The sequence below is a fragment of the Mus caroli genome, chromosome 3 (genome assembly GCF_900094665.2).
Source record: "Mus caroli chromosome 3, CAROLI_EIJ_v1.1, whole genome shotgun sequence".
Taxonomy (NCBI): Eukaryota; Metazoa; Chordata; class Mammalia; order Rodentia; family Muridae; genus Mus; species Mus caroli.
In genome coordinates, this window is record NC_034572.1 from 69,258,232 (window position 1) to 69,284,129 (window position 25,898).

Genomic DNA, 25,898 nt, shown 5'->3' on the forward strand with positions numbered 1-25,898 from the left:
ATTTTAACTACACAATCCTACTTCAAACTGAGACTCTGGCAATGTGACATGTGCAATTAAACACACGGAAACATTCAGTATTCAATATTATGATAGAAGATAAAGCAGTGTATTTAGTGTTCTGCTTGATAACTGAGCACTTATTAATAATGCCACTAAATACTTAAAATAACATAAGATGTGTGAACAATAGCCAGAATCTTTTCATAATTTATCATAAGATGATTGCATGAAAACTTTGTTCTTTTAGATTCATTATGAGTATTAATTAGATCTATGTGTGCTTCAAAATACATTCTCATCACAGAGTACTGAATTTCCATTTATCTTATTTAGATTAGTGACTATGAGTTAACATATTTTCAACTCCCAGGATTTGAGGACTTCTGTTTGATTTAGTATCTTGACTAAGGAACTGTTAGTTCCTAAAATGCTTGTATTTGAGCAGATGAAGTGTAAATAAATAAAGAAGAAAACCCTACTTGTCCTGTTAGCAGTGCATGTGTGGTCAGTTTAGGCTGGGAAATAACAATTCCACTGTCATGAACCGAAACCTCTTTGAGAGGTTTTGTGATAGTTGCTGTGATTATGAATTTTTTTTCTAGAATTTCAGCCAGATACCTTGCTTCTTACAGTGTCACATTAGAAGAAAATTTAAAAATATTAAGTTCACAAACTAAAACATCTTTTAATTAATTAGATGCTTCAAATGCAAACTCAAGCCATATTAACCATATGTCCAACATATCTTTTATTTAAGATGAATTATTACTAGGAAAACTTTAAATGAGAAATTAAAGATCTATTGGCCACTCTATGCTATGTTTAAAGTAAATATGTTTATTATTTGATAATTACATATATGACATAATGTGTTATGATGAAATCCAAATCCCATTCCTTCCTTTCAGATGACTTTTTCTGTCTCAAAATTTAACAGGACAGAGACACGCTCGATTTTCAGTAGCTGTGTACAAGTAGAATCTTGGATGCTATACATACAATGGATCTTATGTCACACAGACTAAAAGATTTTTTGATGATTGCTTTAAAATATTATTACTTTAGAATTTCACATTTAAAATTTTGTTAGATGCTTACTATTTTTATCATTTTGACTGTTAAAGCTAGCACGTGTACTGCCATGTATCCTAATAGAGCAAAACACATAAACACAAGTGTGAAAAACTAGTAAATCTTAGTCATGGATGAAAATGGGATGAGAGCAAGCATGCAATGTAGAGCATTGCATATCACTACAATGATAGTGTAGAACCATCATTGACACTACACTGCTCTTGAAAGGAACTTAGTAAATGGCACATGGAATCTACATACTAATTTCTGCAAATGGTTATCAATCAATCATTATCCAAAATAGAAAATTATAAAGTATCAAAAAAAAACCTAGAAAATAGTCAACATTAAAGAAGGTAGATCTAATTTATATAGCCATGTATATTGATTGTATGCTTTAAGTTTGTGTTTGCAATGTAGATTTAAAAAATATGTATCTTACCTGATATTTCATGTACTTTTTGCTTCCCATTTAATATCTATTATGAAATATTGAAGTGTCTCTGTAACAATCATAGTATTTCCTAAACATGAATTGTGTAAGTGAGTTTACCATCGACTACTTTGTAGTAGTGTTCAGCATTATTTAATGTTATGTTTCTACTGATGTGTAGCTATTTATTTTTGTGCTGAGAGTCTCTTGTCTGAAAGTCATTTCTCCTGTGAGGGCCTTCTAAAACTGCAGTTGTTCACACCAGAACCACAATTACCATTTCTTGACACTAGGTCAGTCTGTCACACAAAGTGAAATTTACTTACTCACAATGCAGAGGTTAACTGGAACACAAAATCTCAGATACAAACTATGCCAACAGGAAGAGGAAATTAAATCTCTTTAAGAGAAAGTCAATTAAACAGAAACCATTTTGTCATTTACTGTGCTGGGAATAAAACTGCCATAAAGGAACTGTTCTGTGCGCTTAAACGTGCAGCACAAACAGTAAGAAGTTGGAGATCCAGTTGTTACAATTACCTGTGTACTATTTGAATGAAATCTCAGACTAAGTGGCTGTTTTTATGAGTTCATTCAGCACTCATACAAAATAATTTGATTAATTTCCTAATTTTTGGTGAATTTATCTTAAAATTTCTTAAATTTACTGTTAGAAAACAGTCACATCACTTTATTTTTAAATTAACCTAATACAATGTTTCCCTACTGATTTTAAAGACCCCAAGCAATGTACTTGCTAGAGTATAAATTTTTATATATTTACCTGCCATTTACGAATGGATATTAGTTTCATGATACATAGATGTTTTGTAGAATATATAAATGAGCTAAAGATTCAAATAGTATTTAGGCTAAATAATCACTTAATGGGAGAGTGTAATTAGTGGTAATCAACAAATGTATTATATACAATACAAAGCCCAGATGAATAAATCATTGGGAGAATATTTATTTGGCACACATGAGGTGCACGGTTCATCACCCATATCAGGCAGAAAGTGAGAGCTAGAGCGCAAGAGAGTGAGAGATTGAGCAAGCAAGTGAGCGAGCGAGCAAGAGAAAGAGAGAGAGAGAGAGAGACAGACAGACAGAGACAGAGACAGAGACAGAAAGAGAGAATAATATAAAAATGTGTTTGTGGGCTCGATGCCCCAGTGTAGGAGAATGCCAGGACAGGGAAATGGGGAGGGGTGGGTTAGTGAGAAGGGGGGTGAGGGGGGATGGGATAGGGGTTTTTCAGAGGGGAAATGAGGAAAAGGGATAAAATTTGAAACGTAAATAAAGAAAATATCTAATAAAAGAAAAGCAAATGTGGTTGGGTTGTGTATGTGTTTATGAACATGTGTGTGTGAAAGAAAGAAGAGAAAAGTAAAAAGAAAGGGAACAAAAAAGAAAGAAAAGGAGAAGAGAAAGAAAGAGAGAGAGAGAGAGAAAGAAAGAAAGAAAGAAAGAAAGAAAGAAAAGAAGGAAAAGAAAAGAAAAGAAAAGAAAAGAAAAGAAAAGAAAAGAAAAGAAAAGAAAAGAAAAGAAAAGAAAAGAAAAGAAAAGAAAAGAAGCTTCCAATCAGTGAGACATAGAGAGGACAGTAGATGAAAAGGGAAAATTCAGCGCAACAATAGTCAATCATTTGCAGAAAATTGTAGCAGCATCATGTGACTAGTTCATTATAGTAAACCAATGAACCAAAAGGACACCCACACATGCAGGGATGTATGAATGACTTGACAGCACTCACACTGCAAGCCAATGCTGAACTTAGTTGGGAATTAGGTCTTGTGTGTATTTACCTTTTGTGTTTCAATGGACTTATCTTACACTTCACATTTCCCCTCCATCATTGACTTAGAAGTGAACACTTACAATCAATTTTAAGCACTCTGAATTTAGTGGTATATGTGAAGAATATATCAGGCATTTAGCAGTTCTTGACTAATGGAAACACTGTGGCAGAAAATTATTGAAATTATTTGGGGCTTCAACACCTGTGCACATTTGATTTGAATACAATTCAGAGTTGAGTATGAAGTTACACATGTATTTTAGGTTCATATAAAGTCTAGCCTTGTGTATGGTAACACTATAAAAGAAAACAAATTTCCCATGATAAAATAAACTAATTAATTATAGCAAAATTCTGATTTTTATAAGAATGTTAAGAGAAAAAATGAGTATGGAAATATGCTTCTTATTTATTGGCATTCAAAAACAACCATCTCATGTTTAAATTATATCATACCTAGAATATTTATTGAATATGCAAAATGTAATTTTACAATCTCATTTTTCTTCTTAATTTTCTAGCCAATATTAAAGGGGGCCTGCTTCTTTTTAATTTCCCCTATTTGTGATATATAGTAGTTAAGTTTAACTTTCAAAGATTTAGATAATCTTAATTTGTTATGCTATATTTTTAAACTATAACTGCTTCCCAGTTTCCAGTTTTTATGTACTGTGTCTTACTATTTCATGTTTTCTTATCTATGCCTGTATGAGTTTTTCTTTTTTTCTTTTTTTTTTTAGATTTTCATAATTTTTAATTGGTTATTTTATTTATTTTCACTTCAAACATTGTTTCCCTTCTTGGTTTCCCCTCTGCAAACCTCCTATCTCATTACCCTCCCCCTACCTCTGTGATGGTGCTCACCTACACACCCACTCCCATCTCACCTCCCTACCATAAAGAAGGCAACTTAAAGCCATTTTAGTAGTTCAAATATCATTTTTATGCTTTGCTTTTAGGTGCAATTTTTGTTATCATTGACTAACAGTATGATTATTATCTTCATGTTCTCACAATCTTGTTTCCAATTCTCAAATGCAATATTAATATAATCTTCAAACTATTAAAAAGTAAAAGTTTTCTTAAAAAGCATTGCTTTCAATTTAGTTAATATTTATTTTTCTGTGTCTTTGGAACTCAGGATAATGAAAATAATATTTGATCACATTCTATATAACACTGAAATAAAATATTCTGTACAAAATTTGGAAAAATTTCACTATCACTATGAGTTATATTACTTTTAAATTATCTTTTTAAAGTGCCCACAGCTATTTCAGAGAACAGTTGAAAAAATATTAATTACAACAAATTAAAACCAGAGTAACTTCTGTACAAGCTTGCAATCCCACCAGCAATTTGCATTTTTCTACATGCTGACCGTCAATTGAATCAGCACCATTTGTTAAAAATGCTATCTTTTTTCCACTGGATGGTTTTAGCTCCTTTGTCAAAGATCACGTGACCATATGTGTGTGGGTTCATTTCTGGGTCTTCAGTTCTATTCCATTGATCTTCCTGCCTGTCTCTGTACCAATATCATGCAGTTTTTATCACTATTGTTCTGTAAGACAACTTGAGGTCAAGGATGGTGATACCCCCAGAAGTTTTTTATGTTGAGAATAGTTTTCGCTATCTTAGGATTTTTTTGTTGTTCCAAATGAATTTGCAAATTGATTTTTATAACTCTATGAAGAATTGATTTGGAATTTTGATGGGATTGCATTGAATCTATAGATTGATTTTGGCAAGATATCCAATTTTACTATATTAATCCTGCCAATCCATGAGCATGGGAGAGCTGGTGGGATTGCAAGTTGGTACACCACTCTGGAAATCAGTTGGGTAACTCCTCAGAAAATTGGACATAGTACTACCTGAGGACCCAACTGTACCACTCCTTGCCATATATCCATTAGATCCTCCAACATGTAATAAGGGCACATGCTTCACTATGTTCTTAGCAGCCATATTTATAATAGCCAGAAGATGGAAAGAACCCAGGTGTCTTTTAACAGAGGAATGGATACAGAAAATGTGGTACATTTACACAATGGACTACTACCCAGCTATTAACAACATTGACTTCATGAAATTCTTAGGCAAATGGATGGAACTAGAAAATATCATCCTGAGTGAGGTAACCAAATCATAAAAGAACATACATGGTATGCACTCACTGATAAGTGGATATTAGCCCAAAAGCTCCAAATACTCAAGATACAATTCCCAGACCACATGAAGCTCAAGAAGAAGGAAGACCAAAGTGTGGGTTCTTCAGTACTTCTTAGAAGGAAAACAAAATACTCAAAGGAGCAAATATGGAGATAAGTATAGAGCAGAGACTGAAGAAAAGGCCATCCAGAGAGTGTCCCACCTGGAGATTCATCCCATATACAGTTACCAAGCCCAGAAAATTGTGGATGTGAAGAATTGCATGCTCACAGGAGCCTGATAAAGCTGTCTCCTGAGAGACCCTGCTAGAACCTTACAAATACAGTGGCAGATGCTCACAGCCAACTATTGCACTGAGCGCAGGGTCCCCAGTAGAGGAGTTAGAGAAAGGACTGAAGGAGTTGAAGGGGTTTACAACCCTATAGGAAGAACAACAATATCAACCAACTAGACCCTCCCACTCCCCCTTGACCTCCCAAGGAATAAGTCATCACCCAAGGAGTACACAGGGCTCCAGTTGCATATGCAGCAGATGATGGCCTTGTCAGGCATCAATGAGAGAAGAGGTCCTTGGTCCTTTGAATGATCGATAGATGCCCCAGTGTAGAGGAATTTAAGTCGGTTGAGATAGGAATGAGTATGTGAGTAGAGGAATACTCTCTTAGAAGCAGGGGGAGGGAGAATGACATAGGGGGTTGGTTTCTGGAGGGTGGGAACTGGGAAAGGGGATAACATTGGAAATGTAATTTAAAAAAAATCCAATAAAAAATAATAAATTAAAGCCAAATGTAAAGGAAGATAGCTTTGCATGTTTCCACTATATAACTATAGGTAATAAAAACTTTTAGACAAAATTGCATACTTTATAGCACAATGCGAATGTATTATGATTAATTAGCAATGCTACTGTTTGACTCTCATTAAGAAAAATATAAAGAATGTGCTTAGGTTGTTTTTCATAGCAAAATATCTGCTATCCCAACATTCAAGAATTAGATGTTGTAGAATCAGGAGTTGAAGGCTGTCATAAGCCACTCTAAGAATATTCATTTTTAAATGAAAGCATGTCCATAACCAACAAAGCAAGCAAACAAACAAAAATGTAAGATATAAATGAATAATGTCTTCAGGTTAATTAATGTCAATGTAAATAAATTTAATAATATATAGTAAGTTTTAGAACATGTAACAAAGTGTTATGTGTAGTGATTTACAGGTCACATAGTTGCAGCAGAGCTTCAATACCTTGTGTGGCATATATTTAAGTAGATCATTCATATCTAATTTATTCTTTATATGATAATAAACCTATAAACCGTTTCTAATCAAAGTAGGCATATCTAGTATTTTGAATAATTGTTTTCTATAGGCACCAAATGAAGTCAGAGTATTTGCTGCAAATACCTTTTCTTGGCATGCTTTGCTCTATGCCTAACCCTTACCCACTTATAAATAGCCATAAATTACTTCCTTTTTGTACACTATGTGTTAACCATGAATAGATATATGTGAGATAATAGGATGCTCATATATTTTAAATATGTATTATGAAAGTATGGCTAACATTAGATTATGGACAAGCAAACAGAATTGCTATGTTCTCATTGGATGTGAGTTAGGCCATGAGTGGTGAGCTTGATGTGGGACACATACAATTGGGAGTTATACATGGAGAAATACAAAACTAAGAGTTTCTGTCCCTGAAATGTGGTTGGAAATGAGAACAAATCACAAAGATCATGGAGCTCAGGACAAAAATATGATGCACTGTATACTTCAGAGGATGGGAGGAGCCAGCAGAAGACATAACTGGTGTCATGTGACACCCATCAAGAGAGTGATAAGACACATAACCAGAAATTTGTAAATCGTATTAAATGTTTCTGAAGTTTTCGAGGCTACAGATTGGGAAATAAGCACCGATTTGGAAAGCTTAAGGTCATATATGACTTTGGAAAGAGTGAAGAGATAGAAAATTAGTCCTCAAGAAATGAGGTTTCAAGTGTGTTAGAATGAGTTCCTTGAATAAGAACCAAAAATGTGTCAAAATGTATTACCAAGACAGGTACATGATTGGAACAAGAAAGTACTCAAGGGAAAGAGGATGGGACAAAGGACCTAGAGATAATTCAAGAAGTGGGGAGGGGGAGGTGGTCTCTGCTGACCTATGACATGGAGACTCAAGGCACAAAGGCAAAGATTATTAACTACCCCCACTCTACCTAAGAAGGGGATCAGATGCCCTCAGGACATATAGTCATCTGTTCTTTCTCTTTTACTTTTAACAGTTTTGTGTATGCATAATCCACCACAGGCTGAAAGTAGTAAGCAGAAAATTCTAGAAAAAACTACTAAATGAGCTTAAATTGTTTATTTACTTGGGGAAGATGAGTTACTTTTGAATCCTGGATTACCCTCACCTCCCTTAGCCAGGAAATGAGTCACCTTTTGTTTCATGCATTTAATAAGAAAGTGATATGCACCTACTAATCACTTAGCAACCAACTGGGTGATCATACTGACTGTAGAGATATTGCAGGTTCTGTTTCCATATACCTCTTACTTCATTTAGAACTGCTCCCAAGCCATTGATACTAGCATTACCAGTATAGGGGAAAAAATGAAAACAAAAGTTTGCCAATTCCAGATAGAGTATCAATGAAAGGCAAACTACATAGTTCTACTAAAGTAAAATGCCATAAGTGAAGAGTTTATCAATCTCATATGAGAATGGATGAAGGGATACTTAAAGGAGCTTGTGATACTTAAAGACAGCTGCATCAATGAAAGCTAACTCCAGCATGAGTGACAACTGTTAGCATTACTTTCAGGCAGCTTGGAAGATGAAGGAGATGAGGACCTCTTCTCCTTACTTTTCCTTACCAAGCTTTGTTATGTGTATGTTCTCGGGGAGAAAAGGACACTGTAAATGTGGAACGTACAGGGTCTTGCTGAGGTTTGTGAGTTTATTTGGATCCTAAGAGCCTCCCTCCAAGTTAGAATGTTTCAACCTGGAGGAAGTCGCTACACACCAATACTTACCTAAACTATTTTATCAAAATCATTTTCAGCATCAAAGTCTTATTATCATTTGCATTTGTAACAAAAAATCCTCTAAATTCATTTAGTACACTTACAGATGCTAAATAAGAATGTATGTCTGTGATAGATTTGTATGTTTGAGACTATATGATTTCTAACCGTTCACTGGTGGTCATTTACTAATACTTAGGGTTTTATTTGAACATGGAGATATGATCCAGTCCTTACTTTAACCCACTGGGTGGGGTTGAGTTGTTTGATGAATAAAAGTATTGCCTATTATATTTCGCAATATAGGAAAATCTGTTTAGCTGATGACCTACTGTGAACATTGAAATTACTTGATGGTAAAGTACACCTAATTTTGCTAGCCAAAAATTTTTTTTTTTTTTTTTGGTTTTTCAAGACAGGGTTTCTCTGTGTAGCCCTGGCTGTCCTGGAACTAACTTTGTAGACCAGGCTGGCCTCGAACTCAGAAATCTGCCTGCCTCTGCCTCCCGAGTGCTGGGATTAAAGGCGTGCGCCACCACGCCCGGCCAAAATTTTTTTATGTAGAATTTATTTCTATATTGGAATTAATCATCATTCATATACATTCCTTTTATTAGAAATTAACAATTATTGATTATGTTTCAAATTAAAGAGGGAATATATTGCAATAATTAAAATATTGAAATAGTATAGATCATATTAACAATTAATTGTGCCTTTCACCATGTATGTAAATTATCTATAGCTTTGACTTATGAAGTATTGCTTTAATAAATAGTGTTCTTTAATAAGAATGCATGTCTTAGGGGCTGGAGAGATGACTTAACAATTCAGGTGCTCTTCTAGAGGATGGAGGTTTGGATTTCATAATCGACATGGTGGCTTGCAAGCATTTATAACTCCATTTCCAGGGAATTCTATGCAAACTTCTGGCCTCAGCAGGCACTGCTTTCATGTGGTGCATGCACATATATACATACAAATCACCATACACATAAAATAAACATAAAACCTTAAAAAGTGATAAATATCTCCAACTTTCTAAGATAACTGTAGACACCTAGAAGGATGTTGACTACTAAATCTTACACATTTAGGCCATGAGTAACATCAGTAATGGAGTAGACTCAAGGTTATATATGTGTGTAAATATGTATGTAATATATATATATGCATAAATATATGCAAATGTGTATATATACTAATATTAAATATACATTTTGTATATATTTATATTATAGGCATATAGGCATACATGTGCATATATATATGTTTGTAAAATTCAAGAGAATCTAGAGTAGCAAATCATAGTTTTAGCTGATATTAATATTATGAGGTAGAGAGAATTTAGTGTAGTCATATTCAAGGTACTTGATCATTCATCTTGTACCCTTGTACCCTGAATTTCCACTCAAACATAGTAACATCCACAGAGCTCAAGTTTGAATTAGTTTATGACTTATCAGAAACCAGTATTTCATTTCTATATCCCTATATATAAATATCTTTTAAAGCGTACCATGTATATAAAGCAAACTAAGTGTATAAGGCACCCAAACAAGTATTATAGATTTATTTCTCTTGGACAAATATTCCTAGGCTTTTTTTAAACAGCACTTTGTGTGAAATATTAAGGAATGTGTAAACCTGGATGCTGTGTGTTTTTAAGATCAGAATAATAAGTATGGTATTTAGTTGTGATGACAGTCTACAAAGCAAAACAGTAGCATTTGGGGATTTAATTAAATTTATGTCAAAATTTATTTCAAATCCTGGAGAAAAATATTCCTGGGTAATATAACACATGTTTTGCCCTTTAGAGATTTTGACAAGTGGAAACATTTACATGACACATTAGCACAGTCTCCACAATTTAAAAGGAGCTGCTTTACAACACAGCAGCAGCTTTGTTCATTTATTCCACAGTAAACATGCAAACCAGCTCTTCTGTAAATGTTTGACTGCTGAGTCTACATCTACTGGCAACAACAAGCATGAAACTCAATGTAATTAAAGAACATGCATACGTATAGAAAAAGATTATGCCACTTCCCTTAAATGCAATTCTAGTTATACAAAATTCTGGTTAATACAAATAATAAATATAACCATCAGCCATATATCTAGGCATTATCTTAGAAATTATAGGTGCTATATATGACCCCAGGTCATATTAAGTATAAAATTAACTTCCACATACTTGCTTTTGTTGCTCAGAGTCAAGGCCTCTATTTGCCCCCAACTTCTCCCCTGTAGACGTTTACATCTTCCCAGGCAGGGAGTATTGTTTTCTGAGGTTTGATAGCAGTAACAGAAAATTGACAATGATACCTGGTATTTCAAATATAAGCCAAAATACTTGACATCGTTTTAAAAGAATTATATATTTTGGCACTGGTTAGAGGTTCCACTCTTATATGGCTCCCATTGCATTGGGACTGAAGTAAGGCAGAATACCACATTGGAAGAAACATTTGTTTTTTAACCTACACACAATGTTCAGAAAGTAAGTTGAATTTCTAAATGGGTCCAGGATACTTTTCAAATCAAGGTTATACACTTTTCTCTCTTTTGTATCAGATTCATTTTATTAGTTATTTATTAGTTTCATGTAATATATTTTGATTATATTCACATAATAGTTGAGAAGATCCAACTCTTTTTAGAATCATCCTCATTTCTCTATACATAGAGGTTTGCATCATTAAAGAAAAAGTCATTAGAAGTCAGTTTAATGCTATTTCCTTTTAGCAGAACAATAGTATGCAATAATACTCCAGAACTATGAATATAGCCAGTAGGAATAAATTATCAGCTTTCTTTCTTTTTTATTGCATATTTTCTTTATTACATTTCAAATGTTATTCTCTTTCTCTGGTTCCCCCTGGAAATCCCCGATCCTATACTTCCCCCCCCCCAGCCCCACTTCTACGTGAGGGTGTTCCCCCAACCATCCACCCATTCCTGCCTCTCCACCTTTGCATTCCCCTACACTGGGGCATCAAGCCTTCACAGGGCCAAGTGCCTCTTCTCCTATTGATGCCCAACAAGGCCATCCTCTGCTACATATGTGGCTGGAGCCATGGGTCCCTCCATGTGAACTCCTTGGTTGGTGGTTTAGTCCCTGGGAGCTCTGGGGGGTCCATTTGGTTGATATTGTTGTTCTTCCTATGGTTGCAAACCCCTTTAGCACCTGCAGTCCTTTCTCTAAAAGTAAGGCTATCCAGCAACTGCTATCCTGTAAGCCCCACATTCTAGTTCCCTCCATGTCTATTAATGTCATGAAACTATAAATCAATCAATGGATTAAGCTATTGATTATATAAACCCTTCGTGATATAATCATCTTTCAATGACTGGATTCAACAAACAAATCCTCTGGGAGATTATGCTATTTCTACACCATACTATTAAGTCCATATTAACACAATTTAGCTAAATGTATAGAAGTCCCAATCTATATTTGGCTCTATAAATCTGGATCTATGGTGGTGTCATGCATTATGCTCAGAACCTAATAAAAGAGACCCTTTACTTCATGAAAGATGAAGATCTTAGAGGTTTGAAAATAATGTTTTGTTTTGTTTTTCTTTTTACTATCCTGTGCAAAAACAACATCTGTACTGACTTGGGCACTGGAATATTGAATATATTGGGTTGTAACTACATAACCTGGACACACATCTGAAACATTTTTGTTGAAGTGTGGTTGATAGGGTCACAGTTAAAAAAAAAAAAAAAAAAAAAAAAAAAAAAAAAAAAAAAAAAAAAAAGTTTCTACCGGGGTTGGGAGGGGGGTAAAAAAAAAAAAAAAAAAAAAAAAAAAAAAAAAAAAAAAGCATGTCCTTTGCTCTATCCCTCATGTTGAGCTGTATTTTCAGTCTTCTAATATCAGTTTGGATTCCCTATTTAACCACTGTATTCCACAGGCTTATGGCCCCTTAGAGCCCCATCCCCAGACTTCACTTCAATCAAGATGGGGAGCTCTATTTTGATGCTTTATTTCTTTTTGAACAAAACATTTATTGATTAATTTTGGTTATAATCTTCCTTAATAAAGTCTTCCATTTATATCAATCCATACAATCAAAAGAAACTATTCAGGGATCTTTTATTTTGAAACCAAAATATCTGCTTTGTTAGAATAGGGATAATGTACCCTTATTAACATTGACATTTTTCAACCTCAATGAACATGTGCATTTATTTAATTTGATTTTGTGAACCTTAATTACTTTTACTATTTTCTGTTGAGTAAATATATATGTGCGTGTTATGATCAGGGGTTTTGTTGTTCTTATTATAAGGAAGTATTTTTTATTTTAGCTACTACTAAATCTGACATTGTATTTATATAAGCAAATAAAATGATTTTATGTCTCTTGTAAACTGAACAACACTAGGGGTTTGTTTAAATTTTGGAGGAAATTTAGCTTTCATGATAAAATTTTATGTCCTGAGTAAAAAATAATGGGATATTTCACCTATTAGTTCTTGACATAAAATAATAATGGTTTGATTTTCAAAATATAGTCGATATCATTTCAAATTATCAAGTCCTGCAGCATTTGAGTATATGAGCTTGTATACAATTTTAGGAAAAGAAATTGTGACTCTGAGCTATGGTCAGATAGAATCATCATATCCATTACCGCACCCACAATCCCAGAGTTGTTCCTATTAGCAACTAAGAGCTGAGGCCTGGCGTGAGTAAAGAAACAGGATTCAGTAGGTCTTCTGTGCTTGCTCAACTCTCGCTATCACACTCAAAACTCTTAATAAAAACAGAGAAAATTTAAATTTCGACATTTATACACTATATCTGTAAACAAACCCAGATTTCCCCATATAGGGCTATCTTTATATTTTTCTCTAACTATTTTGTTTTGATTACCAGTATTGTTGATACAAAGCCATTGACCTACAAGATTTGTGGGAATAAAGAGTGATATTTTATAGGCTGTGAGGTTGATTTTCAGTTAATGTTTAGTTTGTGTTGCTACATATCTATAGAAATGTATACTACAAAACTCTTGGGAAAATCCATGATATTCCATGAAGAAAGATTACTGAATAGAAATAGAAACTCAAAAAAAAAAAAAAATGCTCCAATCTCTCAGTAAAATTTGACGGGAATATTTTTATTTTGAAAATCCAATGATAAGTCCAAAATTGACATAACATGCTTTCAATAACATAATTGTAAGTTTGTTATTTTTATAGTATGCATTTTATTTAATTTTAATATACTTAAAATAAGCACATACTAATAAATTTTATCTTATATAATGATAGTAGAAAACTTTGAACGCGTAGATTCATATAAAAAGATGAAGAAAGGGCTAATAAAGCATTTATCATTTTACTAACATTTACAAATGAAAGATGTAATGACTTTGATAAAAATCTTTTTCTTTAAAAAATAAATTATCTTTTATTCCAGAAGAAAATTGAAATTATATTTAGGAAGACCACTTGAGGCCTTAAGGCCAGTCTCTTCAATAGAATCTTTAAACTTCTTTAAAATGATGGCACTTAGAATGAAGAAAGTAATTCCTGGAGGGCTTAATAAAGAAAAGATAGATTTTAGTGTTTGACATCAGTTAGGAAAAGATCAAGTAAAGCTATATTACAAAAGACTGTGAAGTGTTTGACAAAGTATAGCTTCAACTATCTCACTAGAATTAGTCACTAATTATTTGGGTTAGTTAAATATCTCTCTTCAACTAGATGATAACAATTGTAACCATTAAAGTGAGAAATTATCACATGACAGAGGGATGCTATGAAAGTCAACAGGGATTAACATTCCACAAACATTGGATTCTGAAATTATTGAAACAGAAACTCACTTTACTTCATTAAACCTATTTTCGTGTTAATAATCATACCTCCTCTCCTGTGTAGCCCATATATCACCTTTCTGGTTTATCCTGCAAAACTATGTTTTTAATTTTCACTATTTCATGTAATCAATAATTTTAATTTAATTAAGAATTGAATAATTAATTGGATTGTGGAAGGAAGTTTTCCTCCCTTGTCTTTACCACTGACAGTTTTGTACGTTTAAGAATATAAAAGATATAAAGGAAGGTAGTAGTAATGGTCCCTCATATTGACACGGGTGGTATGATTTTTCCACACTTTGAAGGTATTGGACCTCTGGTAAGTGACTAGTATACAAAAAAAGAATGTGATGTGTGAAGTACATTCATATAGTCATTTGTAAAAATTAAGAACTGAGATGTTTTGATGTGAAATTTATCCTGAGGATTATGTGTTGCTCATGTTGGGATATGGCAGCTTTAAAAGATGGAACCCAGCGGGAGGAAGTTAGTTACTGGGAGGCATGTCCTTGATAATGGGAGCCCAGTCCCTCCTCTTCCTCTCTCTTTACTTCTCAGCTGTAATGAGATGAGACATTTGGTGTGCCATGCGCTCCCACCATGATGTACTACTGCCTTGCTGCTGGTTCAAAAGCAACAAGTCAACTGACCATGGACAGAAAGCTACAAAACTGTGAGCCAAAATAAAACTTTCTTCTTTTTAAGTTGATTTTCTTAGGTATTGCTGTAACAGAATACTGAAACACATTCTCTTCTTCATTTTCCCTTTTCTCCTTCTCTTTTTTTCCATATATATTCATACATCTGTAAAATCATCCTTTCTACATACATACACGGATATTTTGTGTATGTATATACACAAGTAGATGAGTAGTATTCTACATTGAAATTAAATATAATGTAGATCTTGTCAATTAAACCACTGAAAACAGAACTTAAGCAATTAACTCAAAAGCCTGCAGAGTCGACTCAACAACACAGAATATAAATTCTTCTTTGTTTATTATATTGGTGTAGTTCTGGACATAAAATATGGCATTCAGTTTCTGTTCCTACTTCTTGTAAGCAGATAAAGAACCGTGCAACTAAATACATTCTCAGTAAAAGGTCATGCCACTAACAATGGGAAGGATAGATAATTCTGTGACTTTAAACAATGAAAAGCAGGATGGCAAGGGAATAACACATTGGAATTCGCAATGGGAGATGCTCAGTTCTCACTCCCCTGATTATATTAGCTTTACCTTGAACAAGTTATCAGTTCAATTCTAGATGCTTCTCTCTAATAAATAGAGATAATAGTTATACTGACTTAACCTAATAGTTGAATATATTGGATATTTAAATAACATATCATAAAGCACACCCCTGTAGTATACTGAGTACCAGGCAAGTATAAGCTATTAATATAGTCATTGTATATTGTATAGAGAAGAAATTTACTTCTAGTTGAGGCCTGAGAGTAAAGCACATTTGGTGGCTTGGTGTAAGTCTATCCAAGCATTCATCCTAGATTTACATTTTCTGATTGATGAGAATCGCACTGAGCTAATTTGCTGGTTCTTTGTACTACTCTTGAAACTCTAAATATCAGACTATGGAGTAGCCTCCATGCCCAGTTACTTTATAAAACACCTCATAGGTACTGGTAGAAAGCTTACCTATTGCTGGTCTTGTTATATTTCCATCTCTTTAGGAATTCTCTTGGAAAATTATTTTAATATTGGCTTTTCAGAAATAAAGATGTGACTTTACCAACTATTCTGGGACAAAATAAAAACCTTTACTAACTAGAATAACTGAATTTTATAAATAGAGGAAATGCATAAAAATAAATCTGTTGATGATTTCAAAGATAGAATAATTTTAAGGAGTAACTGTTGATGGCACAAGGATCACACTGCCCTTTTCATTTGCTCTTCCTTTTTTTAAAATTTATTTTATTTTATTTTATTTTTGTTACTTATTTACTTTACATCTTGCTAACTTGCTATCTCCTGGCCAACCCCTTTCACAATCCTTAGCTCCTTGTCCCTTCCCCTCTTCTCCTCTAAATGGATGGGGGCCGTCTATGTATCCCCCCTCTCTGGCACATCAAGGCTCTAAAGAGCTAGATACATCCTCTCCCACTGAGACTAGACAAGGCAACCCAGCTAGAACATATCCTATGTACAGGCAACAAGTATTGGGATAGCCCCCTTTCCAGTTCTTCGTGACCCACATGAAGGCCAAGCTGCATGTCTTCTACATATGGGGAGGCCTAGCTTCAATTAGTTTATGCTATTTGATTGGTGGTTCAGACTCAGAGAGTCTGAAAGGCCCAGGTTAGTTGACTCTGTTGTTCTTCTTGTGGAGTTCCTATCCCCTTTGGGACCGGAATCCTTCCTCCAATACTTCCATAAAAGTCCCCAAGCTCCATCTGCTATTTGGCTCTGGGTGTCTGCATCTAAGTTTGCTCACTTTAATAGGTCTTGTCAGGTCATTAGGAATTACTCTTTTAACAGGGACCACAGTAACTATAGAGTGTTCAGAGACAGATTTTAAGTTACCAGATAAGAGAAACTGCTCACTTTTTCATGTTGAAATACTTTAGTCATTATCTTTCTATTGTTGTATTGATCATAATTGGGATTAATTTTAGTGTGGGTTGATGACACCATTATGACCACAAGCCAAAAACTATACAAGAACAATACCAAAATATTAAGCTTAGGGTTAATATTAGTATGGAAATACAGAACTTAAAATTAATCTTACTACGTTAAAAGCTAGTGATGACTTAGTTGTTCTGTCATCTATCTTCAATTTAAAACAATTGCTAAATGAATCATTTCCTTTTTATTTGGTCATTTGAGCTTCTCTTTAATTAGAGTTTTTGCTATGCAAATGGTACATAAATGTTTTATTCATTCTTAAGAGTGCCAATTTCAGCTGTGCACTCAGAATTGTAGAGTCCTGCCTCTGTCTTTTCTTGTGTGGGTTGTCAATGATCACATATGTAGAAGTATTATTACATGTGTGTGCTTAGCCAAATGGATATGCAGAGAATATAGCCATTATTTTTATACAACTGAGTAGAAATTTACCTATCATGAGAAAACACAGATTGTATCATCCAAAACCCAGAATTTATTCACTTATTGTAAGGTACAGAAATGGATGTATGCAATGATAAAAAAAAAAGAAAAGAAAAAGCATTAGGGAAAAACTTTAAGAAGAATGCACTTTCATTATTAAATGCTTTTAATTAAAAGGCAAGTAAGATATAAAGTAATATTATATATTATATTGTTTGAACTTCATAATTATTTTTTAAATAAAATTCTTTGTAATTTGTAATTGGTAGATTTTCAGCTGCTAAGCTTTAGGCTAACAAGTTTAGACATTGTGACCTTCATAATAATTTTCATTTAATATATATAATATAATTAGCAACGTTTCACATGTCAAATGGCATTAACTAAGAAATATAATCTTACTCGATCATTTCCAACACCAGAAGCTGATTTCATTTTTAATTATTCAATTTCAAGAAGCTGTTGCAACTATTTTGGTGGATGTATTTAGTGTGAATTTGAACCCAAAAATACAATCATTTGCATTGGAAGACATAACTGGTCTTATTATTATGTAGGGTTTTTGGCAAAGAAGTACTTTGGTGGTTTTAATGTAGTGGTTACATGAAGTTAGAAGAATTACAAAATGTAAGGCCACTTACGTTTGTTAATTTGTTTCTTTGTTTTCTGAAGTTGAATGAAATAGAAGTATAGCAAAGTATATAAATGAGCATTACCAACTTGCAATCCCACCAGCAATGGAGGAGTGTTCCTTTCTCCACGTGCTCACCAGCATCTGCTGTCACTTGAGATTTTGATCTTAGCCATTCTGATCAGGGTTGTTTTGATTTGCATTTCCCTGATGAATAAGGATATTGAACATTTCTTTGGGTGCTTCTCAGCCATTCAGTATTCCTCAGCTGAGAATTCTTTGTTTAGCTCTGTATCCCATTTTTGATAGGTTTATTTGTTTCTCTGGAGTCTAACTTCTTGAGTTCTTTGTGTATATTGGATATTAACCCTCTATCAGGTGTAGGATTGGTAAAAATCTTTTCTCAATCTGCTGGTTGTCATTTTGTCCTATTGATAGGTCCTTTGCCTTACAGAAGGTTTGCAGTTTTATGAGGTTCTATTTGTTAATTCTTGATCTTAAGAGCATAAGTTATTGGTGTTCTGTTCAGAAAATGTTCGGTTCCTCAGAAAATTGGACACAGTACTACCTGAGGACCCAGCTAGATCACTCCTGGTCGTATACCCAGACGTTGCTCCAACATGTAATAAGGACACATGCTCCACTATGTTCATAGCAGCCTTATTTATAATAGCCAGAAGCTGGAAAGACCCCAGATGTCCCTCAACAGAGTAATGGATCCAGAAAATGTGGTACATTTACACAATAGAATACTACTCAGGTATTAAAAACAATGAATTCATTAAAATCTTAGGCAAATGGATGGAACTAAAAAATATCACCTAGAGTGAGGTAACCCAAACCCAAAAGAACACACATGGTATACACTCATTGATAAGTGGATATTAGACAAGTAGAATACTCAAGATACAATTCACAGACCACATGAAGCTCAAAAGGAAGAAATACCAAAGTGTGGATACTTCGGTCCTTCTTAAAAGGGGGAACCAAATACCCATGGGAAGAGATACAGAGACAAAATCTGAAGCAGAGACTGAAGGAAAGGCCATTTAGAGACTGTCCCACCTAGTGATCCATACCATATACAGCTACCAAACTCAGACACTATTGCAGATGCCAATGAGTGCTTGTTGACAGGAGCCTGATATAGCTGTCTCCTGAGAGACTCTGCCAGAGCCTGACAAATTCAGAAGTAGATGCTCACAGCCCACCCAATGGACTGAGCACAGGGTCCCCAATGGAGGAGCTAGAGAAAGGACCCAAGAAGCTGAAGGGATTTGCAGCCCCACAGGAGGAACAACAATATGAACCAATCAGTATTGCCAGAGCTCCCAGGGACTAAATCACTAACCAGAGTACACATGGAAAGACCCATGGCTGCATCTGAATATTTAGCAGAGGATGGCCTTGTTGGATATAAATGATAGGAGAGGTCCTTGGCCCTATGAAGGCTTGAATCCCCAGTGTAAAGGAATGCCAGGACAGAGAAACTGGAGTAAGTAGGCTAGTGAGCAGGCAGAGGGGGATGGGATAGAGGGTTTTCAGAGGAGAAGCAAGGAAAGGGGGATACCATTTGAAATGTAAATAAAGAATATATCTAATAAAAATCATAAAAATAAACCAAATGAGAATTAATCTTTTTTTGTTTTTTAATAAAGAACAACATTTAGTTTGGGCTGGCTTACAGGTTCAAGGTTCAGTCCATTATCACCCAGGCAGGAAGCATGCTAGCATCCAAGTAGACATGGCACTGGAGAAGCCAAAAGTTCTACATCTTTGCAAAGGAAGTCTGGAGAAGACTGTCCTCAGGCAGGTAGAAGGAGAATATCAAAGCCCACCCCCACAGTGACACACTTTCTCCAACAAGGCAACAGCTCCTAAAAGTGGCACTCCCAGAGCCAAGCCTATTCTAACCACCATGTTACCCTCCCTGGCCATCATAGGTCTGTGATGAGCAGGCATAGCATTATACAAAACATACTTAGCCAACTTTAAAAGTCTGAAGTTCAAGGTCTCTTCTGACGTTCATGCAATCTCTGTAATTCCTTATAAAATCAAGATAAAAAAACATATCACATACCTCCTCATCACAGACAATACAAAACAACATAGTGAGGAAATCCTGGACAAAAGCAAGACCAAAAACCATCTGGACAAACTCCAAACTGCATTTTCATGTGTGATGTCAAAGCACTCATCAGATCTCCAGCTTCTTTCTGCATCAATTACTGCAACATCCTTCTTTCTTTTGGGCTGGTTCCACTTTTAGCACCTTTCCTCAGCATCATGGCTCTGACATCTCTCAAATCTTGGGGTATCCAAGGCTACTTCAACTTTTACAGCTTCCTGTTTATTTGCTGATTAAAATTATGTTAATAGTCATCTTAAAAAGGACCCTGACATAGCTTTCTCTTGTGAGTTCACGCTAATGCCTAGCAAATACAGAAGTGGATGCTCATAGTCATCTATTAGCTAGAACACAGGGCCCCTAGAAGGAGCTAGAGAAAGTACCCAAGGATCAAAAGGGGTCTGCAACGCTATAGGAGGAACAACGATATGAACTAACCAGTAACCCCCAGAGCTGTGTCTCTAGTTGCATATGTAGCAGTGAATGGCCTAGTCGGCCATCAATGGGAGCAGAGACCCTTGGTATTGCAAAGATTATATGCTTCAGTACAGGGGAATGTTAGGGTCAGGAAACAGGAGTGGGTGGGTTTGGGAGCAGGGCAGGAGGGGGTTATAGGGGGTTTTGGGGATAGCATTTCAAATGTAAATGAATAAAATTATCTTAAAAAACCCCAAATAACAAAATAGTTTTTTGTTAAATAACAATGGCAAGGTAAATCAGGTATGAAGTGGAAATTCACTGGAGTTTTAAAGTTGTTAAAAAATAAGAAAATGATTGTTGGCAATATTGTAAAATATGAAAATATTTACTAAGTATAAGGCAGTGTGTAGAAAAATGTTTCAATTTAAAATCTACACTTTAAATTAAATTCAATTTCAGTTGAGATTACTTATAATACTTAACACAATCTGTTGAGCAAGCAGCTATCTAGCATTGGGTTTAGGGAGTAGGTTAAAAAAAAAACCAACAAACCAACCAACCAACCAAACAGACACACAATCAAGAAGACAAAAATCAAAACTCATGTTCAGTAAAGAGTCATGTTCATGCACCATGAATGAAATTATGAGGGGTTATTATATATATATATATAATATATATGTGATAATAAAATTTAAGCAAACATTATCATCTATTGTTCATTTGAATATTCCTTAAGTTTGACTAAAGACACTGTATGCATCAATAAAAGAGCCAATGAAATTTATAATTAAGTGCTAATATAAAGCCACCATGAGTATAATTCCTTAGTAATTTATTTATAATATGAGCTGATGCTTATTTGATATAATGCAGAATTTTAAGTTACACTGTAGTACAGAAAAATTTGCATTGGTTCCTCTGCATGATTCTAGCCTCTGTTTTTTAGCTTTATACCATCCACCTTTGAATTCAGAGACAATCAATTCTTCCACCTTGGTTTTCTGCTTCATGTTTTGTAACATAGATTTTATTCATTCAGTAGTAAAAGGATAATGAGAAAAATCCAAATAGGTCTTAAGAGGCCAAATAGAAAATGTCACATATTACTATACCATTCCATCACATTGTTGTGCCACATCTGCAGGTGTGGCTGGAGGCTTTAGTCTCATTCTGTGCAAAGGAAAAAAATTCTATCATGAATGTCTGTCTCTCTTAAAGTCACCATATACCTTTGGTTATTTCTTGACAAAGAACTTCGATAGCTTTTAGTTATATTTCACTGATATTGGTTAATGAGTGAAGGAAAAGGGAAAAAGAGACTTTGTAGGGAAATAAGTATATAGAAAATCGAAGAGAGTTGTTTTTTACTCTAATGTTATTCATTTACATTTTTACATGTATATATGTGTTATAAATGCATAGGGATATGTGCATGTCCATATCACATGACAAATTCAAGATTAAACTTATAGCATATAGATTACTCAAACAAGAGTTTTTAACTCACTGAATCATCTTGCTGTCCTGAATACTGGATTTTAAAACAATGCACCATCTTTTCTAGACTTCACTGTCTTCTTTGTAAAAATGTATGGAATATATTGTAAAAATTATTATTGTAATGATACCATATCTTGAAACAAAACAAAGAGATATATAGGATGTTTTAAGGAGGAAAAATAAAGGGGGAAGTGACATAATTTTATTACAATCAAAAAGATAAAATGTAAAATGTATTGATTATACTATGGACTGAACACCTTTCTCCATTAACATTCTCATAGTATACAGTTTTATAATAACAAGTGTAAAAGAAAAGTAAATCAAATTAGAGTATTGATATATGCACATATCTAGATCTCTTTATATACCTACAATTATGACTAATATTTAATAATGAATAGTATCAATTATCTTTGGTTTTCCTCTGACACACATATAACTACAGTAGAATTATATCATAAATTCCAAACAGTGTTAAAGTTCAGAGTTCTAGAAAATTAAAATCATTAATTTAATGTTAGATATATTGCAAGAAAAGATGAAAAGGCTGAGCAGTCTTTACAATTATCAGAACAAGTGGGCTCAGTCGTACAAGTAAAGTCAAGTAATGATGAAGATGGGTAGATACAATATAGAAAAAAATGCTAACTAGTGGGATAAGCCATAAGTCTCTCAGAAGACCTGCTTTTATATTGATGAGCCGAGCCTGATAGTGCTTAATAAGGCAGCAATTTTTGTTGTAGAATATTTACTTTTCTTTCTTGGCCAAAAAGTTTCCATGTTTATTTCTGCCTAAATACTTGTGATAGTTTTAAAACATACAGTACTCACTATAATTCATACCATTCCCCTATTTTCTTTTTCTATAAATCCCATCTAGTGACAGACTTTCTTCAGAAACATCATACAATTTACCATCTGTCAAGTGCCAAATCAACAAAATGTTAACAGTTGTAATTTTAGTTTTACTAAAATTTAGGTTGATCAAGAAAATATGTTAAAGGAATTCAGTGTTGAATCATGTTTTGCAATATCGAATTTTGAGGGGCTCTTGTATCAGGATCCTTGTGTTGCTAGCCTAGGAACTCTTGATAGAAATATATGTCACTTGTTTTATTACTAAACTTAGAGAGCATGTTTGTACTTAAAACACAGAGTCCATGCCTTGATCTTTTGATAAATGAATATAACACTTTTGGGTGGTGACAGATCTTTCAAATAGATTGAGCTTTCTGATGAATGAGTAACTAATGTTTGCTTTCTCAGATTGTCAAGTGTAATTTTATGAAAGTGCAGGCTTTTGTTGTAGTCTATTGAGAAGTCTACTTGTAGCATAAAATATACTGTTTCCTAATAGGCACAACTATGACTGAAGTACATAGAATAAATTAATCTTGATATTTCTTACTGGTAATAAGTATGAATGAATATAGGAGTTCTAGACTTTTGAGGTCTAAAATTTTCATTAGCTTCCTGAGATATAATTGAGTTTATATCAATATTTACAGACTGATGTTAAGTATACTGCAATAGTTTGATTTTTAATGTCCACAAGAAATCCAGAGTCATGTTATGAAGGGGAGGGGTGCGTGTTTTGAGATATGAAACCTGGTGGGACTTCCTGTTGTTTTAAATATTTTATTTATTCACATTCCCAAAGTTGGCTCCCTTCCTGGTACCCCCTCCCCGAGTTCTTCATCCTTTCCACCCATCTCTGAGAGGTTGTACCCCGACCTGCCCACCCACCCCCACTTTACCCCTACCAGCATCCCTCTTCCCTGGGGCATCAAGTTTCCACAGGATTAAGCACAACCTCTCCAAATGGGGACAAACATGGCAGTCTTCTGCTATACATACTCAGCCCATGTGTTCACCTTGGTTTTTGGCTTTGGTTTCTGAGAGCTCGGAGGGGCAATATTGACAATGCTATTCTTGCCGAGCAGTGGTGGAGCACGCCTTTAATCCCAGCACTCAGGAGGCAGAGGTAGGCGGATTTCTGAGCTCAAGGCTATCCTGATTTTACAGAGTGAGTTCCAGAACAGCCAGGGCTACACAGAGAAACCCTGTCTCAAAACAAAACAAAACAAACAAAAAACCCAAGATAACAAACAAACAAACAAACAAAAAATAAGGACAATGTTATTCTTTTTATGGGGTTGCAATCCCCCTGAGCTCCTTCAGTCCTTCCCCTGTCTGTTCTGTATGGGTCCCCAACCTCAATCCTATAAATTGGCTGTAAGTATCTGCATTTGTTTCGGTAAGTTTCTGGTAAAGCCTCTCAGTGGACAGCCATGCCAGGCTCCTATCTGCAAGCACAGTATGGCCTTAGTAATAGTGTCAGGATTTGCTCCCTGTGCATGGGATGGATCCCAGTTGGGCTGGCCAAGGGTGATCTTTCTATCATTCTCTGCTTCATTTTTGTCCCTGTACTTCATTTACATAGAAACAATTCTGGGTTAAAAATTTTGAAGATGGGTAGTTATCTCCCGAACTCAACTGGGGGCCATGTCTGTCTACTAGAGGTGGTCTCCTTAGGTTCCATCTCCCCATTATTGGGCAGTTCTGCTAATGTCATCCCCATTGAAAACTGGTAGCTTCTCATAACCTAGGTCTCTGCAACATTCTGGAGTTTCATCCTGCTCCCCACCCACACTGCCAACATATTTCCATTCATTCTCATGGCCCTCTGGGCTTCTCTTTTGTCTCCCCACATTCCTGATCCTGCTCACCCTTTCCCCTTCCTCACTCCCCTCTCACCCAGATTTCTCTCTCCCTCTGACTCCTATGATTATTTTGTTCCCCTTTTATGTGGTTTGAGTTATCCACATTTGGATCTGCCTTATCGTTAAGCTTCCTATGGTCTATGAGTTGTTTCATGGATATTCTGAACCTTTTGGCTAATATTCACTTATCAGTGAATAAATGCTAGCTATGCATGTCCTTTTGGATCTGTGTTACCTCACACAGGATGATCATTTTCAGTTCTATCCATTTCCCTGAAAAATTTGTAATGACCTCCTTTTTAATTGCTGAATAATATTACATTATGTTAATGAACCACATTTTATGTGTCCATTCTTCTGTTGAGTAATATCTAGGCTGTTTCCTGCTTCTGGCTATTACAAATAAGACTGAAATAAACATACACATGTCCTTGTGGTATGGTGGAGCATCTTTTGGTGTATTCCCAGGGTATATTCTGTATAGCTGGGTCTCCAGGTGAAACTATTTTCAATTTTCTGAAGAACCACTAGATTGTTTTTCAAAGTGGTTATACCAGCTTGTAATCCCACCAGCAATGTAGGAGTGCTCCTCTTTCTCCATATCCTGACCAGCATCTGCTATTGCCTGAGTATTTGATCTTAGCCATTCTGATTGGTGTAAGGTGGAATCTCAATGTTGTTTTGGTTTGGATTTCCCTGAGACCAATGATGTTAAACATATCTTTCTCTCTCTTTCTGTTTGTTTGTGTTTGTGTTTGTGTTTGTGTTTCTCTCTCTCTCTCTCTCTCTCTCTCTCTCTCTCTCTGTGTGTGTGTGTCACTCTCTTGCAATGATAGGATTTAATGAACATTTCTTGATAACAGTAAAATGATATGAAAAATATAAATGTAAGTGCACTGAATGTTGATGCTTTCAATTCTATAAAACAAAGACTAACAGGCACAATAATTGGAAATATCTGACAAGCCCTAATGCAAAATAATGGGTGATTTTTTTTTTATGGCCTGGATCATAGCTTCATATGTAGCAGAAGATGGCCTAGTCAGCC

The 25,898-nt window shown here is 34.8% G+C and overlaps 1 protein-coding gene across 4 annotated transcripts in view; it reads left to right on the plus strand.

The window, feature by feature from the left end:
- Fstl5 (follistatin like 5) overlaps positions 1-25,898 on the plus strand; it is a 591,337-nt gene that overhangs the window by 223,144 nt on the left and 342,295 nt on the right. The window contains exon 2 of one of the 4 annotated variants that reach the window (XM_029475622.1): positions 14,924-15,038. The exons of the other annotated variants lie outside the window; for them this stretch is intronic. The gene's annotated coding sequence lies outside the window, so the exon portion shown is untranslated. The remainder of the gene's footprint in view (positions 1-14,923; positions 15,039-25,898) is intronic. 4 annotated transcript variants of the gene reach the window in all.